A 23,959-nucleotide genomic window follows, 5' to 3' on the forward strand; every position below is an offset into this window, starting at 1 on the left:
GCAAGCAAGTTAAAAATTCCCCCCTTTCTTCTACCTTGAAAGGGCTGGTCTGGGACCTAAACACTCACTTTAGGATCCATCTGTACCCTGATGCTGGGCAGGTATAGACTTCCCTCTGCAAGGATTTAAAAACCAGCATATCAGGCTACCTGGGTGGCTCAGTTGGTTAAGCGTCTGCCTTCGGCTCAGGTCATGCTCCCAGGGTCCTGGGATCGAGTCCTGAGTCGAGCTCGCTGCTCAGCAGGGAGTCTGCTTCTGCCTCTCCCTCTGTCCTTCTCCCCAGCTTGTGCTCTCTCTGTCTCAATCACTGTCTCTCTCTCTCTCAAATAAATAAAGTATTAAAAAAAATAAAACCCAGTGTATCAATCACAACTAACCAGGCAGGAGAATCTATTAATTAATTCCATATTCAGCAGTCAAAAGAAGAAAATAACATGATCAGCCCATTAAATGCCAACGAATGTTTCTGATAAAATTGAATCTATCTTAATAAACTGTAACGCACACATGCTACAACACAGCCCTTACATAAAAGATCGCACTGTGGTTCTGGAATATGGGCTTTAAAATCTCACTGCAAAAATCACGGTCATGCTTGATGATGCCACATAAAACTATTCAGATTAGAATAGGAGCAGTGAAAAGTATGCTCATGTCCATTATTCATATTCATAATGTTGTTTTGCAAGTATCTACCAATGGAATTAGATAAGAGATCATTCCATGCTAATATCTGATAACAGAATAATCAACTAAAGAAATTATTAGAATTCACAGAATTTAGGAAGCTGCTTGTTTTTTAGATTAATGATTTAAAATTACTCACTTCCCCTTACCTGAAAAGCAAGCATTTAAAAAATGCAAAGGAAGTACTCCCTTCACAAATGCAGTAACATCTGAATAGTGAGGAAGGAATTTCACAAGGATTTTAGGACCTATGAGGAAAATATGCCCTTCTGCTGGAAGAGAGAGACTCTATTGTGCATAAATGAGATAATTTATCTTTGGAATGGGAAACTGGGTGGTGTGAAGGAATGAATCACCCTGAATAATGTACTCCATGTGATAGTAAGTAAACTACAAGAGGATACTTTGGAGTTTCACAGCTGAGCACATGGGAAATCAGACACAGAAAAACGGTTGTGATTCATCCAGGGATTTGTGAGGAGGAAAGTGATGAGGGCTCTCTTTCCCAGAATCTGTGATGTTGCGCTTTTTTAGAAAAAATCGAATGCCTTGCACAGGACCACGGAAGGACTGAGTCATTGTGCTGGATGGATGGGCGGAAACAGGCTGAAAGGCCACGTGCCTGTCTGATACGCTGACTCAGGAGTATTCTTATTTCAGGTGAGTTTTTGAATATTTTTGAATATTTTGAATATTTTGACATTTGTTCTACTGTCTTATTCATAACGGTCCCTCTTCTCTTCTATTTTATTTTGTACAAATCCTGAAGTCTGTCCCTCACGTCCTTGACAGTCTCTTCAGTATTGGTTTTGTGTCTCAGCTAGTGTGACTTTTCATTAGTTTTATTTTGTTAATTTCAAATGCACGTAATAAAACAAACTCAGTTAATGCCAAAGTGTATGCAGAAAAAGTTGAGTTTCTCTCTTATTGTAATTATCCAGACCTCAGTCTGTCATTTCCAAATTTTTGTGTATCTTTCCAGAAATTCCTTCACAAATAGCAACATAACCTACAGAAGGAGCAACATAGTATAACAACTTTAAAAAAATCATGTCATGTCAGCACACATAAATGTACTTTGTAGCTATCTGTGACTGCATAATATTCCCTTTGATACAAATTTCTGAATATTTAGGTTTTTCTGAATCCATTATTTCTGAATATTTAGGTTTTTCAGCTTTTTCACTTTGTATATTTTATTTCAAAAATGCTATGTATTACGACTGTCTTGACACACATGTATAAGAATATCAAAGATAAAATTTTGCACGTGGAATTGATATTTAAAATGCCATCTGCTGCCGTGCTGGGGACACTTGGCAATGTCTGGCGACTGTTTTGGTTGTCATGACTAGGAGATGGGGTTCTGTTGGCATCTAGTAAGTGGAGGCCAGATGTCATGCTAAACATCCAACAATTCCCAACAAGGTACTTCTCAGCATATAGATGGCACCTATCTCGGCAAGGTTAAACAGCTTGCTCAAGGTTAAAGAGAAAGTAAGTGCACAACCAGAATTGAGCCGTGGTTTATCTGCTGCAAAACCCACATTCCATATCTTTCACTCTGAAGCTTATATCCACATAGAATAAAGACACATAAAAGAGATGAATAAAATTAAAAATCATATCATCAAAGAAAAAGGCCGTGGAGGTCCAACACACCATCCGCGGGTGTCTCTGATGCAGAGCACAGCAAACAAAGCAGGGAAGCATATTCAGAGAGGTCAGTGAAGGACCATTCCCAGCATGAAGGAGGAACTCAATCTGCTGCTTGAAAGCCCACATCGTATTCCTGGAAAATGTGAATAGAGAAAATTCATCCTGAAATAAATCCTGGTAAAATGAGTTAACTCTAAGGATGGGGCACATCTACCACAAATGTTCAGACAGAAGAAATACAGACAGCCTTAGATGAAAAGAAAGATATGGCATGTCTGTACCCAGACTCTGGCCGACGCGACTGTCACAGAAGCAGACTCCATGGCATTGAGATGGGAAACCGTGAGCCCCCATCGTTGTACTCGGTGAGGTTGTTCTTCACGTATAAAGTCAACAAAAAGTTATTATCGCAAATGCAATGAACTCTTCCTGGAAAAGGAGCACGCCATACTTGGAGTGATTAAAAATAAAGAGCACATGCAAGGAAAAGGTATCATGGAAGGTGGTGAGCATTTAAATATAGGACCAGCGGTAAACATGTGTAGTGAACTATGTAAAAGTCAACATTTTGAAGGAAGAGACTCCAGGGTAAAATTTTTAGAATAATCAATGATAAAGGCAGACTAAATTTCCTGTGCTTGTTAATAGAAGGAAGAGGTCAGAGTGAGCTCAACAGGACATGTAATGGGTGGTCATAGGAGAGAGGTGAAAATCATTTCATTTTAAAATTTCCTTTCTGGGGTTGAGGAACAAATATTTAGTGCTATCTGTCCATATTATTTAAAGCTACAGAGTTAGTCACTGGGAGAACTCAGGGCAAATTATATGGCTCTTAAATTTTCATAAGATGAAAAACATATTCATCATAAAATGAGACATATAAAAGGAATAGAAATGATTTCATTCTGCCTGAAAAGCGTGGGGAGCACGGATAACTTAATACGTGAAAACCTATTAGCATAATTCCTTATGTTGCCAGATTTATGGATAAACCATATGGTCATCTCAGTAGATGCAGAGAAAAAAACGTTTAATTTAAATTTAACACTCAGTACATGATCGAATAACAACTCAGCAAACTAATAAAAAAAGGGAACATTCTGAATTTAATAAAAGACATAAATGACACAGAAATCATCCTATTTGGGTGGTGAAACACTAGAAACATTTATTTTGAAGTGAAGGGCAAGAAAGTGTTGTCTATGATCATTGTTTCATGATTAATATTGTATTAGAACCCCTGGCAAGTATAGTAAGACAGGGAAAAAAGATTCCCTCACCCCCTCCACACAAGTCCCCAAACTAAGTAAAGATGAAGAGATTGGAAAGAAAGAAAGACAGACAGTTATTTTTTCCAGCAAACATGCATTAGAAAATGTAATTATAAACTTTTCTGCCAATAACACAGTAAAACTCAAAGGAATCTGGGAATAAATCTAACAAGAGATGAGAATGAATTTTATTGAGAAAATTATAACACAGTTTACAAATAACTAAATCAGTAGAAATGCATTCTGTGTTCACAAGAGGGATGATAACTTTATGGTGGTGATATCAGTTCTCTTTACATTAACTTTCAAATTCCATACAGTTTTAGCCAAAATCCCATGGGGTTGTCAATGAAACTTGACATTAGCTTTATCCTAAAATCCGTGTGGGCTAAGAATAGAGAAGAATAGAAAAGGCGTTCTGAAGACAGATGACCATGAGGAGCGGTTACCATAACATTATAGTAATTAGAACAGTGTGATGTGAGCACAGGGATGAGCAGGTAGACCCAAAAAAACAGAGCAAAGCACTCAGAAGGCGATCCGTGTGTATTTGTTCTACCAGATTCTACCAAAGCTCTGGGATAAAACACTGACAGATAGACCAGCTGGTGAAATATGTTACTCTTGCAATTACCGACCACATAGGGAAAAGAGACTGAAATGTACACCTGACACAGTAGCCCGTGATGAATTTCAGATAAGCTAAAGAAATAAGTTTGATGAGTAAAAAACAGGACAGTAGCCATTGCTGGTGAAGATGCAGAGGTAGAGAAAAGGTGACATTTCTGTCCTGTAGTGCTTGGGGGTGGGGTGGGAATGTAAGTAGGATGATTTCTCTGGAAAACAGTTGATGATGGGTATGTGCTATATGCTTGCCTTCCCCTCACTCAGAATGCCTCACATATGAAGATGTTCACTATAGCACATAGCACTACTGTGTAAAAGGGAAGACTGAAAGACACCTAAATGCCCATATATGGAAAAATGGATAAATTATGCCGTATTCATATGATAGAATCCTAAAGAGATCTGCACAGGCCCATATGGAGTAGAACAGGATGAGGACAGAAATGTCAACTGTGTGAATAACATCACATCTTTGAAAAGAAGTAACATCTGAAGCGAAAATAGAAAATGCAGTTGAATATATAAATTACTATGTTCACAAATGGCACCAGTGTTCCTCTTGGGGAAAAATGTGTCTGTTCAGGAAAAATGGTCTTAATAAACCACTTTAGGTACAAAAGGGAAAACCCAGAGTTTCTTTTACAGGAAAAGACGTCTGAAAGAGGATACGCTATGCTATTAAATGATGATGAATTTAGGAGTGTGAGATCATAGAAAATGTTTACTCGAAAGCTGAATATCCTACTCTGCATGTCACTAGAATGGAGAATACATGTCATTATGCATTTGTCCAAACTCTTAGAACACCAAGAATGACCCCTAATGTAAATTACGGATCCTGGGTGATAATGATGTGCCCAAGCAGGTTCATTCCTTGTAACAAATGTACCTGCTGGTGGGGTTGTTGATCACGAGGGAGGCTGTGCATGTGTGCGGGCAGGAAGCACATGGGAAATCTCTGTACCTTCCACTCAATTTTGCTGTGAACTTGAAACTGCTTTAAAACATAAAGTCTATTTAAAAATACCCCCAAACCAAATTTGTGATGTAGTTGAAAAAAGTATTTTAGTTCAAAGATCTTAATGTTTGTACCTTTTACAATATTGCCTATTACCTTTGTATTTGAGAAAAATAATTAAGCTTCAGCTATACTAGGAATTAAAGAAATGCAAATGGCAACAAGGAAATACCATTTTTACACAGACCACATTGTCAAAAAAAGTAATTAAAGTGACATGACCCCTTATTGGCAAGAGTTCAGGAAACAGACACTCTTCTTTAGTGCCGGTGGAACGTAAATTAATATAGATTATCTGGAGGGCATCTAAACCCTGGAAAACATTCAGACCCTTTAAATTGTAATTCCACTTTAAGTAAATTAACCTTAGCCAAGGTCAGAGATGTGCAAAAATATTTACATAAAAGGGAGTATGTTGTTTCTTAGGTGATAGAGGTAAAATATAGGAGACCTCTGTATGCCCAACAATAGACTAATTTATTTAAGCAAACTATACTAAAACTATATCATGGAATACTACCCAATTATTAATATAAATTTTCAAAAAATATTCAATTTTATGGGAAAATGTTTGTGATATATTAGTAAGCTTAAAATGTGAATTTCAAAACATTATTACAGTTTGACTTTTTTGTGTGTAGAATAATATATAGATATGTGTGTGTATATATATACGGATATATATGTACGTATATATACGTACATATATATCTGTATATATGTGTGTGTGTGTGTGTGTGTGTGTGTGTGTGTGTGTGTATTCAACAACACAAATACATATAGAGAGAAAATGGAGAGGAGAAAGAGAGAATATATCAATAGAAAGAAATAGACCAAAATGCTAAATGTTAAGTAGGCTAGCTTCTGGCAGGTTTAGCAAAGTTTCTGTATTTGCCCATCTTTGTACAATATATTGCTTTGATAGTAATTTTGAAGTCCTAGAAAGGGGCACCTGGGTGGTACAGTGGGTTGAGCATTGAACTCTTGATTTCAGCTCAGGTCATGATCTCAGGGTTGTGAGTTACAGCCCCACATCTGGCTCCATGCTGGGCATGGAATCTACTTGAAATTCTCTGTCCCTCTCTCCCTCCCACCCCCATGTTATGCAAGTGCTTCTCTCTGTCTGAAATGAATGAATAGATAAGATGCAGGAGGAAATACTTCTAGCTTGTGGAGCCAGAGCAGCCCAGTGCATTGCTCACATGACCTGTGGCTGGTGGACTGAGATGCCTTCTAGTCCAGTGGCAAGATTAATTTAGAATTCACTCCTTCTGAATCCAGCCTTTGCACTGCAAAGCAATTTAGATGTACAGAGGAAAGGGAAATGTTATTGTAGGGTATATGCAAGCAAATCAAGAAATCAGAAACATTCAATAATATGAATGTGAAATTCTTTATCTCCATGCATGCATATGGCACAGATAAATAAGGACAGATGCATCATGTGGTATTCAAGTTCTAATGGTAAGGAGTAAATTAGAATCCCACCAGGGCTTGAACTGAAAATGAACTACTGGGGAGGAATACCATTTTTGTTGTGAAAATAAAGGTACTAATTTGATAAGAAGATTAAGGGAATGGATTTCAGGGAAGGGAGGTTTCCTTGTTAAAAATTTACCATTGCTAATGGAATTCATTAATCACTCCCATCTGCTATGTCTGGTTATAAAAATAGCAAACTAAGAAGGAAAATTATGGAGATCTTACACCTCTGGAATGTTCTTGCACTTTTTAGGTAATTGGACATTTAGCTTTTATATTTGGCAAAGGGTAAGTGTTTATTAAAATATAAAATTCAGTGTTATTTGCATAAATATTTATGCAAGTGTCTATACCAATAACAGAAATGAGAGCACACACAAAGTGTTCCTGGAAATGAAGTGAGCACAGTATAAAGGACCTTTACTCCACCACGAGGCAGAAGCATTCCTGCTCACCTGTTGGGTGTATTCTTACTGTTCTGTTGTTAGGAAACTGACAGCATGTTTTCCAATGCTAATATTTCAGTTCTCCACTTTACTGATCATCTATCCAGTCGCATGTGATCTTATCCTTAGCTGTTGTGGGTTCTAGGAGTCCTAATGATTTCAGAAATGATGCCCATCCCTTCTGGAAATTCAGGAAAAGAAGGACTAGTTTATTTGAGGTTATGGTATATATTGTAAAAATATCAGATAAGCAAAAATTTTAGTTATTTAAAAGAAAGTTTATTTTTATAATGTATTGAGCACCTGCTCTGTTCTGACCTGTATTCTGGGATCTTCAGTTAGAGACATGGTTAACTCCATCCCAGCCCTCAAGGAGTTCAGTGTTTGGGAAGGACCTCCAAAAGTATAATTCAATACCACAAGTTTGTTGAGCAGTGGCTGGCACAAAGTACTCCTGTACCATGTTACTTGTACCCTAAGGTGTTAGGGACATGACAGTCTTCAGTGATATTTGTGGACATTCTCATTCTCCCAAACACATGGTAGGGTAATACTTGTCTATTCTCATTTAGTTTGATGTGGGCATGTGGTTTGCCTTACCTTGATAATCATGGCAGCTAGATTGCTGAGTGGTTAAAATGGCAGTTTCACTATTGGCTACACTGGACAAATAACGTGAGTGAGAAACAAGCCTTGCTGTGTTAAGCGCCTGAGATTTGGGAGCTATTTGTTTCTGCAACATAGTTCAGTCCTGCTGACTAATACAAAGATGATGTGTGGGTTAGGATTTGGAGAGTCTTCCCAAGTACAGAAGAACAGGGAAAATGGAAACAGGGAGAGAAAGGTCCACAGACACAATGCCATTCTCCTTTGTCTTAACTGTTCTCCCTCATGTCCTTTTTTGTGAGGTGAATTTTCCCTCATCTCTTTCCAGATGGCTGGTTAAACATGGGATATTGACCACAATCATCTATCTCCTCCCCTGCCCAAACTACACCAAAATATCAGCAAAGGAACAGCTAAGGTGTGACTTTGCCAATAAAAACAGCAGAAGACAGGAAACCTCAGCAGACAACAGATACCAAAACAATTTTGGAGAAGAAGCAGGTGGAGGAGACATCACCTGAAGGAACTTAGAGAGGACAATACTCGGTAGCAGCCCGGCTCAGCCCCTGGGAATGGTAAGGTAGAGTTCCAGGACTAACATCAGGGACTGCAGGAAAACCAGGTGAATGGGTGGGCAGATCTCCAAACCCCTTTACCTACCGAGTGCAGACCTGTACTTACTTCCTCCAGAGGAAGCTGGAGATTCCTGGTCTTGGGTGCACCAAACACACAGGATACCTTAGGCGAGAACTGGAATTTAAATAAAACTTTTAATTCTTAGCACTGAGACCCCCAGTTCTAATCCTCAGTATGGCTTCCAAAATGTTGGCAGCCATGTATATGATCCCCAAATAAAATCTCTAGGTATTGATATTGGGGAATCCTTCAATAAAAGCAATCAATTTGCTTCTCTCAGCCCACAGGGAATCCTATCAGTCAGTGAGCTCCACTCATGCATCTAGGACTTTCAATTAGTTTGTCAGTGTGCCATATTAAATATGAATGACAAAAAAAGACCACCAACATTTGAGTGATTCCAAGATGGAAGCATGAAACTCAATCAGACAAAGGCATGGACAGCAAGAGGCTGGAGGAAAGAGATGTGGCAGAGACCAGAAGAAAAATTCTGAACAAATTAATGGAAAGTATTTTTGAGAAATAAAGAAAATATTGCACAAATAACACAAGAACTGGGTGTTTTTAAAAGATGAAAAATTGGAGAAATGAAAATTAAACACTTGAGTCAAAACTAAAAACATTAGATTAAATGATAGCATTGAGGACTCTCTGATAGAGAATGAAAAAACAGGAAGGTAAAGAATGTTAGAAAAAAATAAGGCTTGGAGGATTAATTCAGGAATTCCAACAGTTTGCTAATGGGATTTTGAGATGGAATAGATTGGGGAGTGCAATTACAAAAGAAGCTGGATGGCAAAATGGCCCAGTGAGACCCATCAGAGCCAAGTAGGATGAAGGGGGCAGCCATGCAAAGGGGCAGCCTGGCTGGGAGTGTCAGAGCTCAGATGTGTAAGGAAGGTATCTGTGAGGGGGAGTGCTAAAATGGGAAGTCAGGCCCAAACATGGAAAGGAGGCCATCTATGAGAAAGGGCATGGGGTTCTGGTGGAGCTAGGAGATTCATTACATAAGGAGAGTTCAAGGTTAAAATATATATATATATATATATATATATATATATATATATATATATATACACATACCTAACAAGGATAATGGGAGTCAGGTTCCTCATTGTTAGAGAAATGAGTTATAAAAGAGAAAAAGAAGAAACTACAATGAACTCTGGCTATTGGTTTACAATTGGAGGTATTGATACTATTGTGAACTCACAGTCTTCAACATACAGATCAATAGATGATAGATGATTGAGATAGAGATAGATGGATAGAGAGAGAGAGATATGGATAGATAGATAAATAGAGTGATGGATGGAGAGAGAAAGAGATTTCTAACTCTATCCACCAGAAAGTTCTGAGCACAATGATGTCTACCACAAGGATATTGGTTTCTAAGTATCATTTTTCACTAAAGAACCAGGAGAAATGGCTGATTCCAGGGCTGGGGGAGGGAACAGGAAAGATGAGCCTGGAACAACTTCGAACAGAAAGCAAAGAATGAAAAGAACATATCAAAGCTGGACAGAAACCAGCTTGAATGGTCTCCTACCGGCCAATTTGAGCAATAAAATAAATAATGACAGTAATGGATTATAACTGACTGAATTGAATAAATTAAACAGTAAATCATGAGTCCATACAGGTATAAATAAAATAATTTAAAAACTGAAGTTTTAATTAGAAAGAGGATGTTTACATAATTTTAAACACTTATAGACTCCTTAAGAGAAAGAATGACCATGGACGAGAGACTAACACCATCTTCAGCAAGTGTTCTTGGTGAACATCATAAGGAATGGGAGAAATAGAAGCCATACACTGCCTGATAGAACTCAGCAAGAAGAATGTAGGCTCTTCTCTAGGATGTTCCTACCAAAGATGCAGAATCTGAAACATGAGCCCAATGCAAAGAGAATGTTATTCTACAGAATAATGGGTCTGTAATCTTTAAAAACTGGTGGTAAATGTCAGGGAAAGGCTGTGGAATGATTTCAAGTCAAAGGGACAAAGGAGGTATGAGGGGGTGAACAGAACCCTCTCCCTGGGGAGGACGGGAAACTCCAGAATGCGTGTGAGAATAACCTGTGGCACAGTAACACTACCTACCCGCTCCTGGTGCTTGCGTGCTGTGTGTGGCTTCACAGGCAGTGTCCTCACTTGCAGGACTCACACGCCCGTGAGTTCTGGATGGATGAGGCATCAGTTGAGCAACTGCTCAGCTGGATCAGAAGGGGAAAAATTTGTGCCTGTTGAAAAAAACCTTTTGAAAATGTACCTTCTCTCCGCGGTCAGGCTTTCAAAATGCAACCAATTTTTATTCCTTTAACTATGTCTTCCAGTACTTACCTTCTTCATTCTAAATAGTATGTTTTTGCTTTTATTTGGGGATGGATATTTTCATTAACTTAACAGTTTTTCTTCTACCTTATTGTAGATTAGGGAAGATTTGCATGGATGTTGTTCATCCTTTGTTGTTTACTTTTTACTTAAATATTCCAGTACCACGGAACAACAGGTGTTTCTACTAGGGGTTATTTATTTCTGTAGATTTTGACTCATCTGCTGCTTTTCTTTCCCTCCACCAGTAAGCTTCTGGGGGATGCTTCTCCCTTGGAGCTGCTTCCCCCTCGCCCAGAAGCAGTACCTGCCTGAGGCTGCCCTGAGCCCCCTCAAGTTGCTTGCTCTAGATTCTCCAGTAGCCCATGTTCCTACCCATGAGGTCCCAGATCTACCCTCAGAACACCCACCAGGGATGGAAGACTCTTTCTGGGTGATGCCTTCTGCGAGCAGTCATCACCAGGTCCATGACTGACTGTCCTACCAGAAATTTCCACAACTGGCCACATTCATTAGAAACTATATTTTTCTACTTATTCATAAATTAAAGTCTACAGTATTCTCTGGTCTCCAGGCTACACTGCCGGTGAAGTGTTGTATAGTCTCTTGTCTGCTATCTTTTTTTTATCTGTGTGGTTTTAGGAAGGCATGTAGAGAAAAGTTGAATTGGGGTGGTCCATGCTATCCTAGAGGAATATGGACATCCAGAGACTAACATGGAGCCCCACCTTAATGTTCTTCAGGGTCACCAAGACTTCTTAAGCAGGAGAAGAGCTAAAATGAACAGATGGAAAGAACCAAGTGTTGGCAAGGACATGGAGCTCTAGCACAGCTGCCAAAGGGAGGACAAATTGAAAAAACACTTTGGAAAAGAAGCTGAGCATAGACACTCTGCTTGATCCAACATGGATCTTCACTCCTCATTATACACTCAACAAAACGTGAACACAAGCACTCAAAGACACCTACAAATATAATACCATGGTAGTCAAAGTCTAGAAACACACCATCCACCATCAGCGGCACAGATAAATTTATTTCAGTATACACACATGCCATGGAATACTACAGAGCAATGGAAAAATAACATAAATGGTACTGAGTGAAAGATGTCAGACATGGAAAGAATACTGTAGGTTTCGTTTACATAAAATTTACCAAAGGCAAAACAAAAACAAAAACCAGTGGTGTGGAAATCCAAGAGAGTGGCCTCCTCCAGGGAGGAAGGGAGTAATGAGAGAGGGGGGCATTTGGTTTGGGAGCAGGGTTGGGCCTGGGCTAAAGTGTGTGTTCACTTCGCAAAAATACATCAAGTTGTACACTTTCACTTCATTTATTTTTCCGTATAAATACTTATTACAATTAAGAAGTTTATTGATATCGGTCTCTTTTTTTATTTTATTTCTTTACAGGGTTCCAGAATTCATTGTTTAAGCATCACACCCAGTGCTCCATGCCATATGTGCCCTCCATAATACCCACCACCAGGCTCACCCAACCCTCCACTGTCCTCCCCTCCAAAACCCTCAGTTTGTTTCTCAGAGTCCACAGTCTCTCATGAGCAGCGATCTTTTAAAGCAATGTTTAACTTGAAACAAACAAACAAAAAAATTGTTGCCATTAACCATGATCTAAAACTATTGTTAAGCTTTTCTTTAGCTATAGACTGTCTTTTGCTTTTCATTAGGTCTATGAATTTGGCCTCCCCAAAGGAGGCGTCCTCATCAGGGATGCGTCTGGACACTGAGGCAGGCTTCTGGAGCTCTTTCACCTAGCGTGCCCCCACAGAGATTGTTCCTCAGCCAACCCTGCAGGAAAGGGCAGCCAGCTGGGACCGAGAAGCCAGGTCTCAAAGCCCCAGCTCCTCTTGTGGTGTTTCTGAACCCCAGTGTCCTCCTCCATGAAAAGGAGTCACGAGGCATCACTCTGAATCAGCGTGCAGGTTGCTACAGACCCCAGCGTGGTCATCTGCACCGGGTGGGACACGTCCCCAAACAGGTCCGCGGACAGGTCTCTCTTGTGATTTCTGCTTCTGCTCCTTCGATGGCATCTGACCTTCTGACAGCTGCCTCCTTTCTTTAACAAGAGTGTTTCCAGACCTGAGCCTCGTCCACCTGATGAATCCTGAGCCGGAGCTGGGGAAGGAGGTGGCCATGGTGTGGGGGGGTGGGGCTATGTTGGTTGCTATGGCGACATTTAAATTCTCCCATCACCTACCTCCCGCCGGTTGTACAACGTCAGGGTCTTGTTTCTATTTCTCCAAATGGACTAGATAGAATTCTTGGGCTTTTTCAGGTAAAGAGCATGAGGTGAGGGCTTGGTACATGGAGAACTTACAGGTGTATCTGTCAGCTGTTAGACATGGAGATTCTCCTTATTTACTTAGACCTTTTCCAAGTTGTATGTATAGCAAAATGTGAGAACAGCTTTCTCTGAGATGTGAACCCTGGGTGCCCACAGCCTCACCAACTCCTCCATGGGGCCTCCAAGCTTTACCTGCCCAGGGGCCAATTTCACACTAGTCACCATCTGGCACATGGGATTTCCATGTCTGGCTTTTCATATAAAACCCTAAGTACTATATCATTCCATCATGATCATATAGAATTCCTAATTGTTCTAATTGTATTGAGAGGACAGCAGGAATTTTTTAAGATCACAAGTCACCCAAAGCCACGTTCGCATTTCTTACTCCCCTATCTAAAATCTTCCAATGGCTTCGCCTTGCTCTCGAATAAGAGCTCAAATCCTGGCTGAGTCTCCAGCCACATCCCCACCTGGGGTCCATCCCTCTGCATCACCCTTGCTCCTCTTCTGGCTCACAGAAGGCATGCCGGCAAGACCTCAGGTCCACTATCACTGCCTCAAGGGGGCCCTTCTCGACTCCCACCAGGCAGAGTTGGGGACCACCAGTGTCATGGTGGGAGCCTAGACTTTACATACCACTGCAAGCAATTGCATCATTATCTGCGGGGTTATCAGCTCAATACTTTCTCTACTTGTAGGTGGTAAACCACACCACACAGGTCCCCAGCACCTTGCCTGAATCTGGCAGATGTTCAAGGACAAGTTTGCTGAATGGCACAACCAGCTTGCTGCGCCAACACAAGAACAGTGCTGTGTATGGGTTTCCCTCTGATCTTTGTGTGTATGCATGTATGATTTCTACCAGCCTACCACTAGCATATTCATCATCTCATGTTAAAAGGCCTTTTTAAGTGAAAACGCCCATGCATGTATCTAGATTATCATCTGACTTTGCCCCATTGACAGGCGAAACGTTTCCTGAGGTACAGCTCTTGCACAATCAGAAGGTGTGATCTGAGCAGGCGGCGGTGGCTGCAGATGGGAAGTGGGGAGGGTTCCCACATGTGCTCAGAGAAGACCAACTGCACCTCCTCTGCCTGGCAGTGGGGTCCGGGAAGTCTGAGCTTCATCCACAGACACCTCTGAGACAACTGGTACAGGGTCTGTGGCTGAACTGATGTCACTTAACTTCATGCACGCAAAGCAAAAGCCACAGTTCTGTTTTAGTTGGATATGATAACGAAACCTCAGATGGACCTACCCTTCCCACATCAAAACTGGCCATTTCGCACCCGTTTGGAGAGCCTGCCTTTCACCAAGAGCATCTTCCTAGAGGAGGTAGTGCAGAAAACAAGGTTTATTCAATTTCTCTAGATAGAAAATATGAACTTTCGGATCTTCGGTGTAGAACCTGGGGTTATGACCCTCATTTCATTTTATTTATTTATTTATTTTCTCTTCTATGATAGGATTATATTTTTTCTTTTCTTTTTTTAAAAAGTATTTTATTTATTTGACAGAGAGAGAGCACAAGTAGGCAGAGAGGCAGGTAGAGAAAGAGATGGGGAAGCAGGCTCCCCGCCGAGCAGAGAGTCTAAAGCGCGACTCAATCCCAGGACCCTGAGATCATTGACCTGAGCCGAAGGCAGAGGCTTAACCCACTGAGCCACCCAGGTGCCCCCCCTTTTTTTCTTCATAACCCCACCACCCTTTCCCTATACTCCTTCCCCCGGCAACCCTCAGTTTTGATCCTCATTTTAAAGGTGAGCAGGATGTATTTTTAAGCCAGTCTTCCTTGGGACCACTCTGCCTCTCCCAATTCTTCAGACCAGACACAGAGAGATGTTAATGAGAGGTGCAGTGTAGCATTTATCTGTCATCTGTCATCAGTGACTTGGACTGACCCGGAAACCCTGGGGAACCACTCTAGGGGCCCTTGTGAAGTGTGTGTGGTCTCCCCAATAAACTTGGAAACAGAAGAAAAACAAAGCCTTGACATACTTGAGGGGGGCATCTGAAAAGGTAGGGACATTGACGTCAGCACATCGAAAGGGAAATCCGTTTGGCATCTCTCCAGGGGACTTGCTGTGAACGAGATCTCAGAACTGCATGCTTTCACCCTCCACATTTTTTCCATATGCTGCGTCATTGTAGCGGGATGATTGTTCCTTGCTTATAAAGTGCACTTGTCTTTATTCCCACAGGAAAGAGCATAATAAACAGAAATCAGGTCCTTTTACTGTGCAGAAGATGGGCCATAATACTAAGTCTGCCCCAGATGTTCTGACTCGAAGCCCCATGACTCTGAGCATGAAGGGCCTAGATGAAAATGAAAAACAGAAACAATAGTGTGAGCACAGAGCCAGGTTTGAGTGCTTGACACCAGATAATGGCTTTAATGAATTTTTTCCCAGGACGTGGTGGACTGTTGGACTTGGATAAATTGACTGGCAGTGTTGGCATTATACAGACAGCCTTGAATATCAGATTCAGTTTGTGTAATCAACCAAATGATCATTTCACCTCTCCTTCCCCGTCCACAATGCCCTCCTCCTCCCAATTCTTCACCCCATTCAAAGTGGGAGGGGTGTCACGGCCAGAACACGAGCTTTGCATCAGAAGGCCTTGTGTGATACCAGCTGGGCGATTTACCATGGGTGTGACCCCGGGCGAGGCCTGACCTTTCTTTGCGAAGCGGAGACGGTGACTTCCCTGATGACCGCACAGAGTTGTTGCAAGACTCTGAGTGCATGAGCGAGACAGAGAACCAGAGAAGCCTGAGTCATTATCTGTAGGACATTTAAAAATAATTCTTGAATTTCAGTTTCCTTACATGGATTAGAACTCTTAGGTAAGGGGCAGAGTCCCATTCATCTTTTTCCCTGGACTGTAACAGATATCTGTCTACATTTGCTGAAGTCAGCCGTAATCTCTGTCAACTCATTGAAAAGAATCATTTGCTTGGCAGGAAACAAGCATCCCCAGGTTCACTTATCCCAGGCCTGTCTCTGTCAGGTGTTTCTTCTAGGTTTATGTGTGTTTTTCCACTTTCTCTCCAACTAGAAAAGTGCCAGGAACATGCTAGGCATCCAACAAGTACTGCTCAATGAATTGGCAAAGTCTTTCGTTTTCAGTCCCTAATTGCAGAAGCAGGTGAGTGTTCTGTGTAAGTAGCTCCCACTGTTGGTCTGTTCACCTAAGCTCATTGCTGGTTTATAAGTTTGGGTAATATAGCCCAGGACCCAAAATGGGTGCTCCTAACTTAATAAAAGAACAGCTGTTGCATTTACTTATATTATTAATTAGAACCCTTCTTAACCCAGGCTCGTCTCAGGAAAATAATCTCTGACCAAAAGCTGGTGGTTGAAATAAAAATGATATTTAAGGAAATGGAATGATGAGATCATCAGTTCTTATATCTGTCTGGTAAAGGTTAGGAAGGAAGATGCTCCAAGTGTTAGCTGAGGTAGAAGAAAATCAGGACACTCACAGCTGATAGAAGTATTAATAGATGTAAAACTGCAAGGTAATTTGAGAATTTGTGGTAAATTCCACATAAAACCATATACATTTTGACCCTGAACTTCTGTTTTTAGGCATTATTCCCAGGTATCAGAAAATACGTGCAGAAATGTTCATGAAGAGAGGATTATGACTTGTGGTCAAATGAGGAATGTATTTACTAAATGTTACATGTGTTTTATTCTTCATAAAAACTGAATTCCAGCCCCATTGCCTTCTATTGACTAGCTTTCCAGGGTTCTTGTAACAGTGATTCACTCTAGGCTGTTGGATCATGGATAGATAAAGTTTTTCTCTGTTTATCTATAGTTCTTGTATTTTCCATAATAAACACTTATGGGCAACAACAAAAATTAGTGTATAAAAAGAACCAGACCTTCCAAGACTCAAAACTGCCCTTTGCTACAGGCCTTATTGACAAAATATGCCTTATCCACAATGCTGTGAGTGGTTGTAGGGTACACAGTGGCAGACGCTAACTCAAGAATATTAAATATTTACATGATGCAGAGATCAGTGGGGAAAGCACACACATGAAGAGGCCAGCAGGGGAATGTTATGTTTACACAGAATGCAGTTGAAGGAAATTGGTTAGGAAGTCAGGGAGGGAAGAGGAAGAAATACTTGATTGAGAAGGGGGTTGTATTTGAGCATATGGAATGGAGCCGGTTTACTGTGAGGATGTCCTGAGGCCTACCTGAACCCTACCGTTGCCTCCTTAGAATGAAGATGTCCATGGCCATACCTCCCTGATTGCCTTCTCAATATCTGCCAAGATCCGAAATGGCAGTCAGGAGGGAGATGCTTTACAGCAAGCTGGCAATTGTGAGGCCCATGGAGTGCCAGGTTCTATGGCATTGGGTAGACACCACTCATTGGTCACAGCCCTTTGGCCAACCCAGATGAATAGATAGAGGTTACTGAGAAACCAGAAATGGAGAACAGTGGTTGAAAATATCCAGCTACTTAAAAAGAAAACAAAACATCAGAACAACTATCTTAGTATTTCTGTTCAATTACAAAGTTCTCTTCTTATCAAAAATATATTGCATATGGTGCCTGTCACATAATAGACATCCAACAAATACTTGTCAGACGAATAAGTGGATAGATGTGGGAATGAACACAGAAGGACCCACTGATGTTTTGCATATTATTCTCTTCTATCCATGAAAGTAATATGGCGGGTCATTACACAGTGGCCTCTGGAAATTGGACCCACATTTTTTGAATTTCTACACTGTCTGAGGCCCTGTCTGCGACTACTTTCTCAGAGGAAATGAGAACACGTATGTAGGATATCTGGGGGTAGAGACAGTGTGTTATAGGATTGATATTAAAATGACATGAACCACAGAGTCAGGCACTAGGAACGTCAGTGTGGGCTGGAAGGTGCCGAGATTTTGTAAAAGAGCTAGATTTGGGGTGAACCTCTTAAGGATTGACAGGATTTGGGGAGCCCCAGGGATGAGGGAGAGTGCACAGAAGATGGGAGTCAGGGGCAGGCTCAGGGAAGCAGAGATGGGGGCAGACTGACCAGTGAACAGGTGACCACAGACTTTTGTTAAGAGGAATAGAGCCAAATCAGAATTTGATCCATGCCATGGGAGTGAGCAATGTCACATTTCATTATTTTATAACTTAGATAAATCTCTCGGGGCCTTGGGTGTAGCAAGAATCTGAAATTTGGTCATTTATTTCCATGCTTCTGTCCATTACTAGAGCTGGTTCCCTGTCCATTTGGGCCCTTGTGCCTACATCTGAGTGGCCTGGTAAAGAATGGTGAGCACTCTCCTTTCAGGCGCAGCTTCCCCTTAACCACACTCTCTGGCATGACATGGATTTGTCGGCCTCCGTGAGCCTCAGGGTCTTGCTGTCTCCACCCTCCAGACACCCTGGAGCTGCCAAAGAGCCTTTAGGCACAGAGCGTTGGGTTGTCCTCTCCGTCCTGATCCTGTTGCTCATTCAGCTTCCCCACTCTGTCCTTCTCACAGTCTCTTGAGGGTAGACTCTCTTGAGTCTCTTTCCTGCTTCAGGTCCTGTGCTCTTTCTCCAGGTTTTGTCTTGACTTGGCCAATGCTTACTCATGCTTTGAGTCTCAGGAGATCGCCACCCCCTCAGAAGCCCCTTCCGGACCCACGACCCCGAATTCACGGTGTCTTGGACTTCTCTCTGTCTCCCTCATTAGAGTACATTTGCTTCATCTCTGTCTCCTTTCCCGAGTGGACCTCCCCAGACCAGAACTGTTATGATTCAGCACCCCAGGATATTCCGGAACAGCCTTAGAACTTAGTCTAGCATCAAGCCTAGAGCTGTTACCCAGCACTATTCAGTCAGAGAATCAACGGAACCTCCTCCACAGGATTATAGAAAGCATTAAATGAAGTATAGTCATCGTGACTTGAGGGAGCAAGGCTGAACCCAAAAGTCTTACTGGGAGGACATCGTGCTGGTAGTAGCTCGTGTTGGTCTTGCATGTACTGTAGGCAGGTGTTCTTCCTGATACTTGACATGCTGTGTATCATTCAACAATTTCATCACTCACTCCATGAGGAGGTTCTACCCTTATCCCCACTTTGCAGTTAGGAAGTGGGAACAGAGGCTTAGTCACGGACTTGGAAGTGTTGGACTCTCCTCTGGGCACTGTGACCTCTTGCCTCCCATGTCCTGGCCATTACCCAACAGGGTGAGCAGGGTGGGAGGGGGCAGGGCAAGGAAGAAACTGTGAACCACTCTCATGGGGTCACGGGGAAGGCAGGTGGACCCCACGCAGACAGGGAGAGGGGAGGATGGTTTCCGGTGCATGGCTTCTGTTCTCGCTGTGAACTTAGAGCCGACGTTGCTCAGTGTGTGGAGGGATGGAAGTGGCCAGGAGGTTTGAGGAGATGGTGATGAGGAGAAGAATCCCCATGGTGGTGATAACAGTTTATGCTTATGTCCAGAATGACGCTGTGCCCCATTTGCTCAAGACCATCCCATTCGTACCTGTCAACTCAGGGAATGTCTCTCTTCCCTCTCACCCTGATCTTGCCCTATTTGGGGGCATCTGCACTTGTCATGCCTCACCTTCTGAGCTTCACATTTTTACACACTCGGCTTCATCTGCGCATCAACCTGTGGGGAGCAAGATGGTCCCTGTGCCGTGGTGAGGTCCGTCTTGAGGTTGCAGACAGAGATTTGTGGTGGCCCCAAGATGACCACAGCCCACATCACCCTCATTCCTGTCCCAGTCTATGGGTTGGACTGAGATGAGAGTGAGGGGGCCCTGAAGCAGGCAGTGAGGCCCCAAATGATGAGGACCTGGAAAGCTAAATAAAGGAGACATTTAGGGACATCTCGAGACCTCCCCCACCCCCGTCTCGGTGGAAGCTGGTCCATCCGTCTGCAAATAGATCAGCAAACAGAACCACCACTGGCAGCCCCTTTCCTGTGTCTCTCTCACCAGCCGCCCCCTAAAGTGAACAAGGCGTGAGAGCATTGGCAGGTTTTCCTTCCTGTCTCCCGTAAGCGTTGGCGAAGGCCGATCATTTCATGTATTACAGATAGTTTTGTCAAATCTACAGTAGAGGCAGTTTATAATTTTTCCTAAAGACCAATGGCTCTGACGGAGATGAGGTTGAATAAACATTTATTTATCTCCTGTTTTCCTAGGACAGATGGAGAAGTAGTTTCATGCTCGGGGAAAAGAAATGATTTGAAAAGCCCAGCTCGGGGGATATTGTTACGAGTTCCTGCTCAGTGCTGTGTTATTAAACAGATGGTAAATGTCTTGTTTAAATTCCCTCTACGGGACATCTGAGGAGACAGCTTATGAGCCAGGTTTGGAGCACTGCCCCAGGGTGATTCTGTTGGGGTGGGAGCTGAGCCTTGTCCCCAACAAGTGTCCCCTCATTCAGCTGTCCCTGCACACACCGTGGGACGAGCTAGGTCTGCGTCTGCACGGTGAAAGGGAAAGGCAGGTTATGATGAATCTGATTGTGGATCCCGCAGGCTCTAGCTTTCAGTTCAGTTAGAACAGAAAAAAAACGTGATGAATCTGATTGTGGATCCCGCAGGCTCTAGCTTTCAGTTCAGTTAGAACAGAAAAAAAAACGTGTTGCGTAAGTAGCGCTTTTTTACATTGCATGAAGAAAGTGAATTGCAGATGCGTCCCCCTGTCAGAGGGCGTGGGACAATTCCTCACTCTCACCTTTGAAAGTGGATTCTCTGATACGCAGTGATGAAGGTCCGCAAACTGGGACAGGGGCGTGGTTCTACCCTATTCTTTGAACTTCCCCGTGTGATTTGCAGGAAGACTAGAAAGCTGACTATCAAAGTGAAAACCTGGAAGAGACACAGTATTGAGATGGAATCCCAGTTCGTCTTGGAAACGAGAATGTTCCCCTTTCCTCCGCTCTCCCATTTGGGGGAGTCTAAGCATTTGTGCAGCACCTTCATTCTGGATGCTGGGGCCTGAGCTCCCAGCTTCCCACCTGCCTGATTCGGAACTGGCACGTGTGCTTTGCACTCAGGGTTTTTATTTTCAACAGCCCTCCAGAGGCAAAGGTGTCTCATGACAGCCAGAGAGCTGCAGAAACAACATCAGACAGCTCTGAGGACCCCACAGACAGAACCTCAGCCCGATAAACGCCCCAGTGGGGGAGGCCGCCCACGTGAAAGTTCCCTGCGAGGGGGAACATTCCTTCACACTGTCTTCCATGGGCCACGACCTCCGTGTGTAAGAGAAGCTACGGGAGGAATTGGACTTGATTCTTCTTTAGGGTCTGACATGAACCATTTGATCTCTCCCTTCCCAGGGTCAGTTCTCACTGCGGGTCCGGATTTTTATTTTATTTTCTTTCACCGTGTTAAGAACACTTAACACGAGATCTACTCTCTGAATAGACATTTCAGGGTGAATACGATGCTGTTCTCCACAGGCTCCACACTGCACACCAAATCTCGGGAACTCCCACTTCGCATAACTGAGATTTTATTCCCAATGTTCTGCAAATCCCTCTCTCCCGTCCCCCCAGCCCCTGGCAACCACTGTTCCATTCTTTTCTTCCCTGAGCCTGACTATTTTCGATTCCTCACGTAAGTGGAAATCAGGCAGTATTTGTCCTTCTGTGACTGGCTTCTTTCACTTTGCATAAGGTCCTCAAGGGCCTTTACATTACATTACACGATTTCCTTCTTTTTAAAAGCTGAATAATAGTCCATTGTGTGTATATAACACATTTTTTAAAATCCATTCATTCATCAATGAATGGTGAAGAGGTATATGAACAGATGCACGGTGTCACCAGTCATCGGGGAACTGCAGACCCAAAGCGCAGGGCCACACCCACTGTGGGGCAAGCCACCATCAGCACCCAGACAGGGGCTGGCATAAATGTGCAGAGCAGAAGTACTGTCCGTGCGGGAGTAGACTGGTGTGTCTCGGCGGAAAAGAACACAGAGGCTCCTGCAATGTTAAAACACACCCGCCACGTGATCCGGGAATCCCACCTCCAGGGATTTATCCAAAGGGACTGAAGTCAAGATCTCAAAGTAATGTTACTACTGCTGTGATTTTTCTGGAACTATTCACAGTAGCCCAGGCCAGAAGCATCCTGCTGAGCTGTTAAGCCCAGAGCACTCCTCCTCGTCCTCCTCTTCCTCCTCCTCCTCTTCCTTCTCCTTTTTCTCCTCCTCATCGCCCTTCTCCTCATCCTCCCCCACACCCCCTCACCCATCTGACCCCTTCCCTAGCCCACACCAGGATGGGGCACCTGCCTCCCAGCTGGCCTCTCCTCCTTGGCTGGGCCTCAGCCTCAACACAGCCTGTGCGTTGCTGCCAAACACGATTCTGTAAGGACTGCTCTATCCTGCGAAGCTGAGGCTTAATGATGCAGAAATCCCCACTTCCTACCCTTGATTTGATTTGTCATCCCGCTCCTTAATAGCCCCTCCCCCCGACACTGAACTGCGGTCCACCCCAGAGACTCAAAGCCCATCCCTGCCATCACACTTCCTCTCCTCCGTCCCCCGAAGCCCTGCCTATGCTTGTCTTGTGCTCCAGATGGCCCTGTCGGAAACCCCACTCGTCCATCCCTCCTCCATCCTTTCTCTTCTGACACCCTTCCTCTCCTCCGCCCCACAACCCACGGGTTTTGAACTATTACAGAATTTGGATCTGTAACCAATTCCTTGCTATTTAATTCTGTTCTGTACTGTCACTCCTGTTGATCTTGGCTGTGACCTGCTCACTTCTCAAAGGTGGAAACTTGTCCTCGTTTTTCTGCAGTGTAGACCCAGAGGACAGATTCCCCAGAGAGGGCCTTCCAAACTGAGGTTGTCTGAGCCCCATCGCACACATTTTCACTTCTGTGTTTTTTCAAATCAGTCATTTCTTTAAACTGAGATGACTTCCTTGTTAAAGGGACTTTTTAATGACTTCTGGAAATGGAAAACTGGTTTCGGCATCAGCAGAAGTTGGTTATCAAACAGATTCCCTGTATGCAGGGCAATGTCCTCAGTGTCCAACTGCCCATGTCTGAGACCTGTGCTCTCAAGGGTTAGGGCTGTCAGGAAGGCGGACTGGGACTGTATCACAGCTGCTGAATCCAACGTGTGCAGTCACCTCTGGAAACGGCCATTCAGACCACTCTCAAGTTCTAGTAACTATCCCTGGTTGTTTTTCAAGTTTTCAAGTATTTTCAAGTAACATTTCCTAGGAATAATCGTACCCACAGCACCCAAATTCTCTCCAAACATGGTGCCACTATCACCCATTTCACAGATGAGAAAACTGAGGCACAGCAGGATACACCAGCTTGCTCGAGACCATGTGGTGGCAAGTCGCTGAGTCTGGATACCGGCAGCAGGACAGCAGGCACTCTAAACTAGAACAGGGAGTTTGCAGGACGGAAGTTGGAATCGCAGGAGTCTAGGGCACAGGAGCCTGCACGCAGGAGATGGGCCACATGTGAGCCTAGGAATATGGTCCGGGGAGAAGCAATAGTAACAAGAGACTCCTTTCTTTCTAGGCTGGTGAGGTCGAACGCATGGAGTCAGATGCAGATTAATTTGAAGAAGACAAGCCATTCCTTGTATGCCTGAGCGTGTGGATGGACACTCTTGGCTGCGATGTGATGTGACAAATAAGGGGATGACCTAAGGTCATCCCCCCAAGTCTCTGCCAGTCTAGGGGCTGGTTTGAGTCCCTGTGGGCAGGAGTTGATGGGTAGGTATTAACAGAGCATGCTCTGGGACCCTGGGTAAAAAGCAGACCACTTCTTCAGCCAGGTGCAGGGGTCACGGAACCGGAAAGGAGCCCATCCTTCCTGACTCCTCTTACCCAAGGGAGGACTACAGTGTCGGGGGAAGTGGGTTCCCCT

General features: G+C 43.2%; 1 long non-coding RNA gene across 1 annotated transcript; it reads left to right on the forward strand.

Annotated features, from left to right (window-relative positions):
* Window positions 1-1,100: 1,100 nt before the first annotated feature.
* Window positions 1,101-8,906, forward strand: LOC123950276. The gene is made up of 3 exons (XR_006820215.1): window positions 1,101-1,347; window positions 8,125-8,371; window positions 8,713-8,906. It is a non-coding gene; the product is annotated as an uncharacterized LOC123950276 (long non-coding RNA).
* The last annotated feature ends 15,053 nt before the right edge of the window (window positions 8,907-23,959 follow it).

Source organism: Meles meles, chromosome 9 (genome assembly GCF_922984935.1).
Source record: "Meles meles chromosome 9, mMelMel3.1 paternal haplotype, whole genome shotgun sequence".
Taxonomy (NCBI): Eukaryota; Metazoa; Chordata; class Mammalia; order Carnivora; family Mustelidae; genus Meles; species Meles meles.